The sequence below is a fragment of the Raphanus sativus genome, chromosome 3 (assembly GCF_000801105.2).
Source record: "Raphanus sativus cultivar WK10039 chromosome 3, ASM80110v3, whole genome shotgun sequence".
NCBI classification, from domain to species: domain Eukaryota; kingdom Viridiplantae; phylum Streptophyta; class Magnoliopsida; order Brassicales; family Brassicaceae; genus Raphanus; species Raphanus sativus.
The window spans coordinates 3,891,133-3,897,878 of record NC_079513.1 but is presented as its reverse complement, the minus strand read 5'-3'; positions in this window follow the sequence as shown (position 1 = coordinate 3,897,878).

Here is a 6,746-nt window from a genome sequence, read left to right as displayed (position 1 = left end):
TTCTATATGTAACAAGTTAAGGTTACGAATTTCTCTTTTTATATATCAAAATGCTATTTTATTACTCAAACTAGAATTGGTCTGAAAATATAAACCGAAATATAACAACTAACAAAAATTAAACTGCGATGAAAAGTATGAATGATCCTAACTAAACCATTTGAAATCCGATTCTGCTCGCTCTCTTGGTACGTGGAAAATTTTGAAATCCAGAAATCTTTACTGAATCAAAGCTACCTCCCCTATCCCATGGAGAAATTCGGCAATGCTTTCAGATTTCGAATCATCGATATAATATCCTTACAATCTGTCATAAAATTCTGGCAATTCGTGTGTTGGAATGTGATTTCTATTGCCCAAATTAACGTCTCTAGTTCTAAGTGAAAAGAATGACATACGATTTTCTTTGTTTCTCAACTAAAGTACTAATGTATAACAGAAATAAAGTACTAATGTATATCTCCTATTAGTTATAAAATCATCACACATTGCAAAGAAATACAATTCTGGAAAATGAACGGGGTTTGGAATTATGGGGATACACGTATATGTGCGAAATTTGGTACAAGACTATAAAACAGCAAAAACATGCTTATAGTATAATAAAAACTACGCAAGACATGTCAAATTTGCATCAACCCCAGGCGTGAAATTTAACTTCGAGCCACGCAATAATGCAGGAATCCCATAAAATTAGTAACAATAAAAAAATAGTTTTTCAAACAAATCAAACATCGTTTCTGAGAATATGAAATGTTGGGAGTAATGATGAGCCCTTAGTCCATGTAATGTCATCATTACACAATCATAGAATTAGTTCTTTTTATAACGGTAACTTGATAATTGGAGTAATATTAATATTAACAGATCATTCGTTAATGTACAGATTTGAACATTTTTTTTTCGAAACCAAGGATTATATTAGACTTAACTGAAGATTACAAATAGAGAGTTCAGTGCCATAGAGTGAAACTCACTTGATACATTAAAGAAAACTAAAGCAATAAAGGGATAGGTTAAACGGTTTGAATCATAGACAAAAATCGGAAGCTTCTTAACAAGGGCTTCTAAGCTGAGAGTGTTTAACCCACAACTGTGAGCAGAGGTCATGGAGTTTTTCATTGCCAAAGTTTCCGCAAATAGGGGCGACGCTACAACGGATGCTGTCGCTGTCGTTGAGTGAGATGGGGATGTAGCTGCATCATTGTTGATCCACATTTTGAAAACCGGATGAGGATCTCCTCTTATGAAGAGGGACTGTGGTGAAATGATTATATCCTTTGAGAAGGAGGATGATGAAAATGATCTCTCTTGGCCCTGGCGAGAGGAAGTTTGTATAAACTTTTCCATAAAGGTTGAGTTTATTGGCCTCACACACAGAGGTGTTTTGATGGAACTTTTCAATCCCACAAAGAGGAGGAAGATGGATAGTGATCTCTCATGGCCCCGGCATGAGGAAGTTTGGCTAGCCTTTTTGGAGAGAAAAAGGGCTAAGGGACTACAATCTACAAGCTTGAAGAAACTCCAACCCAATAAAAAACTTGGTTTGATATTTGCACTTGTTGAAGTGTGACGTTGATGATGAGCTTTGCTTGGATATTTGGAGTTGACTCCAGAGATTGCACCAAATAAAACGATATGAACTTCTGAGCTTTTCACATTCACATAGGACAGAGAGATGGGTTTATCAATAGATTCCGAGAGAGCAAGTATTGAGTTCAGGTAGAAAATCCTCACTCCAGCATTACCGTGATGGAGCCATGGAGATTTGACAGACCCAACGTCGAGCCTCTGGTCCGTGAAGTCTAGTAGGCTTTGAGAGAATGAGCATTCATCCTTATGTGCGAGATATGATCTACGGCTATCGGATCCAATGCTTCGCTCATGCCATAACAAAGCAGAGCTGGTCATCCCCTTAGGGACAGAGTTCATCGGACACAGAGCCGAAGACGATGGTAAAAGTCGGTGAAATTTTAGGTCTGTACATTGGAAAGACCTTGAACAAAAAAAGCAGGCAATAGCAACCGACGGTTTCACAGGAGCAGGGAGATTACTGGATGAAGTAAGCAAGCACCTCCAGAGAGGAACAAACGCACACCTCGCCCGTATAGGTTGAAGAAAGGCTCCTGAGTAAATTTCATCGGAGCTTTCATCCGAGAAATAGTTAACAGCCATGGCTGATGGAGACAACTTCATCCTTCTAATAACGCTTCCAATGGAGTCCGGTGATGGAAGAGCTCTTGTTGACATTGGAGTAGCAGTGTTGAAACTCCCAAAGAGATAAAAAGGTGACTGTGGTTGAGTTGAGTCCGGTGGATCTGGTGGTTCCGGTGGGTGAAGAAGGTTCTGCGACACCATAGAAGACTTCCACCGGCGGAGAGCGAGTAGGAAGAGCAGATCTGGATGGTTCGTCGGTGCGGAGGGAGGTGGCAGGAAGACAAACATCGTGGTGAGCTCAAACAAAGTTAATTTCGTCGCCGCCGGTGGGGAAGCAGACATCGTCGGCTACAAGCAGGGGCGAGGAGCAGTCAGCAGGTGAAGGAGAGCGCAGCGGTCATACCGGAGAGGATGCGACGGAGCGAGCTCATTTTGGAAGTGTGGCTACCTCGGGACCCGTGTCTGGAAGAGACGGCTCCTAGGGCGAACTCATTTACTCTACTTCCTTTCTTTTTCTCTCGCGAAGACTCTGTGTGGTGTTTACTCAATGCTGACATCAAACAGTACAGATTTAAACATTTAGCTTATCAAGATTAAGATCATTGTATAAAACATAAATCTTTACCCAAAACTTTTTTTTCAGGTTTTCGTTTTGAAAAATTTATGTTTAAGTAGAATTAAAAAATAACATTGTGTTAATAGTATATAATAATCAATGTTATTCTGGTGTACTAATTAAGATGTAGAATATCCACACAACGAAGAAAAAGGTCCAGTAAATATATGATCTGTGTTCAAAAAAATATATATGACTGTGTTTACTGATGGAAAAGCTGCTTCGCTCAAGGAAGTTCTGGAAATACAACAACAACCTGATGTGAATTCGGTGTGGAAATAAATTTGGGAAAATCAGCAATCTAATTTAGAGCATCTCTAAAAGAAACTTATAACTTCAAATATAATTTTTTTTGATCTCCAAAAAGAAATTTCAAAACTTCAAATTTGGAGTTTCATTTTTTTTATTTGCATTTTGATCATTACAATTAATTACATATCACATTTATGATTTTAAGTACTGTTTTGTTTATCCTTTTAATCTTTAATTTTTCTTATCTCATTATAATTTCAGATTTTTTTATAAATTCAATTTTACACACAAAATTAAATAGTATATTTAAAGTAAAATTATTTATTATAAAACTAGATTTAGACAACAAGAATGTTACCAAAAAAAACTTAATAAAACTTTTTTAGAAGGTACATGAATACAAAAATTATTGCACATATTTCAATTATTACAAGAACACTAATGGTCTAATAAATCTGCTCTAAAACCTCTAAAATCTCTAAAATATTGCCCAAACAAACTCTTATGTAACCAAATATAGAGCATTAAGAAAATAATTTTAAGGAATAATGTGGTATTTTTTTGTATTTTAATATTTAATTATATATTTCTATTTATAATTTTATATTATAGTGTAAGATTTCATTAACTAATATTATTGTAATATGCTTTATGTATGTTCTAATTATTTATAAAAGTTTTATGGATCTACATTAATTATGACAAATATAAAGACTATATAGTATATTACAAATAATTTTAAAGTTTAAGTTTGAATTTTTACTTTTGGAAAAAAACACTTTGAAACTTCAAATATAAAGTTTTGCAAACTCTAAAATATAGAATCTTTTTGGAGATGCTCCTATAAAAAGAGATCAATGATACATTTTGGCATTAGCAAACGAGTATGAATCTCTATTTAAAGCTTCCCAATCAGGTAGTTAGGACTCCTTATGACCACTAAAAGCAGGTGGCTCAAGAATATAGAAGGCATTTGGGCAAAAAAAGAATTTTAGACCCAAATTAATTTAATTTTTGTTATCAAAATATGGGTAAAATATAAAAAACTTATCTGTGGTAAAAAAAACTTATATAAATTTATTAATTTGTTTTTATTTTGTAAATATAAAAATTTTACACTACTATGTTTTTAATATAAATATGAAAGTGAAAAAAAAGTAGGCCCTTAACAAAAAAAAAAATCTGAACTACTAAAATTGTGTGATCTTAGGTGGGCTCTGGGCGACTGCACTGTTTGTCCTCACACCTAAGCTGGCGTCTAAAAGCATGGGTTATATTGGAAGATCTAGAAGATCGACCTAATTCAATGGTCAATATTAGGATATACATCAATTTATTAGAATAGGAAACTTATCATTATCTATTATATACTATTCCATATTAGTTTAGGAAATTAGTTTGATTTATTCTCTATATAAACTATGCATCTTGTAACATTATTTTCATGAAAGTCTAATATAATTCTTCTATAAACACTTTTGTGTTCTCTACTTTCATCAATTTGTCATGGTATCAGAGCCTAAACAAAACTAAAAACATCCAAAAATATTATTATCTTCTCGTTGTTCTTGCAAAAATCGCAAAAACAACACATCTCTTTCAAAATCTTTGTGTCTCGACATATTTGATACACAAACATCTATTCAAAATATCAAATCTTTCATCATCAACTTCCGTATGGCAATCAACTCACGGAAGAATTTCATATTTTTTGACGGCAGTCTACCAGCAGCCGATTCGACCTACCGTGAAGATTGGATAGCAAACAATCATCTCATTGTAGGATGGATAAAACAAACATCTATCTCAACTTGCGAAATCGCAGAAAAGTTATGAGACATTCATCAAGCTTCTGCAACATCATCAACCATTGTTGTTTCACAAGCCTTCGAGTTAATTCTACTACTATATTCTAAAGATTGTTCAATCTCATACGTGTTACCATGTATGAGCTTGAGGAAGGGTATTGGAAGATCTAGAAGATCGACCTAATTCAATGGTCAATATTAGGATATACATCAATTTATTAGAATAGGAAACTTATCATTATCTATTATATACTATTCCATATTAGTTTAGGAAATTAGTTTGATTTATTCTCTATATAAACTATGCATCTTGTAACATTATTTTCATGAAAGTCTAATATAATTCTTCTATAAACACTTTTGTGTTCTCTACTTTCATCAATTTGTCAGGTTAGCTAGATTATGAATTTATAAGTCGTCTATTAATAGAGTAAGAACTCGTCTCGTCTCGTCACTTGGTCGAGTAAGTCACTATGATTGTAGGACGACTACAATTGATAAATTGCCAACGAGCTACTTGGAAGTAATAAAGAGTATGTGAGAAACAAAGATTGCATAAATGGTCTAAAACAATTGTTGGACATCCGGCGATGCAGTGGATTGAAACTATAGTTAAAAACTTAAAATTATGATTTTGCGGTATAAGGTGGGTGAAAACTTAGTTATTTTCTATTTTGTAGAATATAACCTTCTGAAAAAAAAAAACCTTCTGAAAAGAACCGGTAGATGTTTTTTAGTTGGTGACAAGATTATTCAATTAATGTGGTTTATTAGTTAGTAGTATGGCTTAGGATGTGAAAGTTTAATTAATTTGAAGAAAGAAGAAATAAACGAGACCGTACGGATAATTGTCGAAGCAAAATAAAGACAAAAGTTGGACGGTAGCAACCCACATGAGAGGTCTTACCGTTAGTTCCGCAAACGGCGCCGTTCTCTCGTTTCGAGCCATCCCACTTTGTTTTCATGTGACTTTCTTCGACGTCTCGAGGTACTCTCAGTTTCGCTTGTTACCCATTTGTCTGCCTAACATGGCAATACTTATGATACTCATTATACATATAATTGCAGGACTGTACATTTGTGTATATTGTGTGTTTTTCTTTATAAATTTGTTTTTAAACATTTGAGTTTATATGCGCTTGTTTTTATGATGGTTTATATTTTTTTTCAGTAATATATAATGTTTTATACTTAAAAATGTGTAATACTTTTTTCTAATAATCTGGGTCATCCGGACCCGAAGATCCGATTAATCTAAAAAACAGGAGACAAACTATGTAAAATTACTTTTATTCTCACATGTATACAGTCTATCTGAGTGGTAAATTTTATACTTGGGATATTTAACACCTTTACAAATCTCGTACCATCCAACCACCTTCATTTGGGCATGCTTTATATTTTTAGAAGGGAAAATGATTTTATATGTAGATTAACCAATGACGAAATACACTATTCTAATTTTTAACAAAAATATATTTTCAAGTAGACTAAATTTTTTGATAAACGTTTACATGAAAAAACCTAATATAATTCACTATTTTGTTGCAAAAAACCTACGTAATCTTGCCACTTTTTCTGCGGTGTATGTATAAAGAAAATATATGAACGAAAACATAATCTATAAAATTAATTAGTTGATGCATATGTCGAGATTTTGCATGAAGAAAAAAGATACATTGTATTTTGTGATTAATATGTACTCCCTCCGTTCCTGAAGTAGGATTTTCTAGATTTTATTTTTATTCCACAAAGATATATTTTCTATATTTTTAAGGTATTTTTGTATACTTTTGAGGATTATTAATTATGAATATTTGAAATGATTAAATTTTATTGGTAGATAGTTATTGGAAATTGTATAAAAAAGTAAATAATAAACTAAAATTATAAGTATTTATTATAATTTTAAT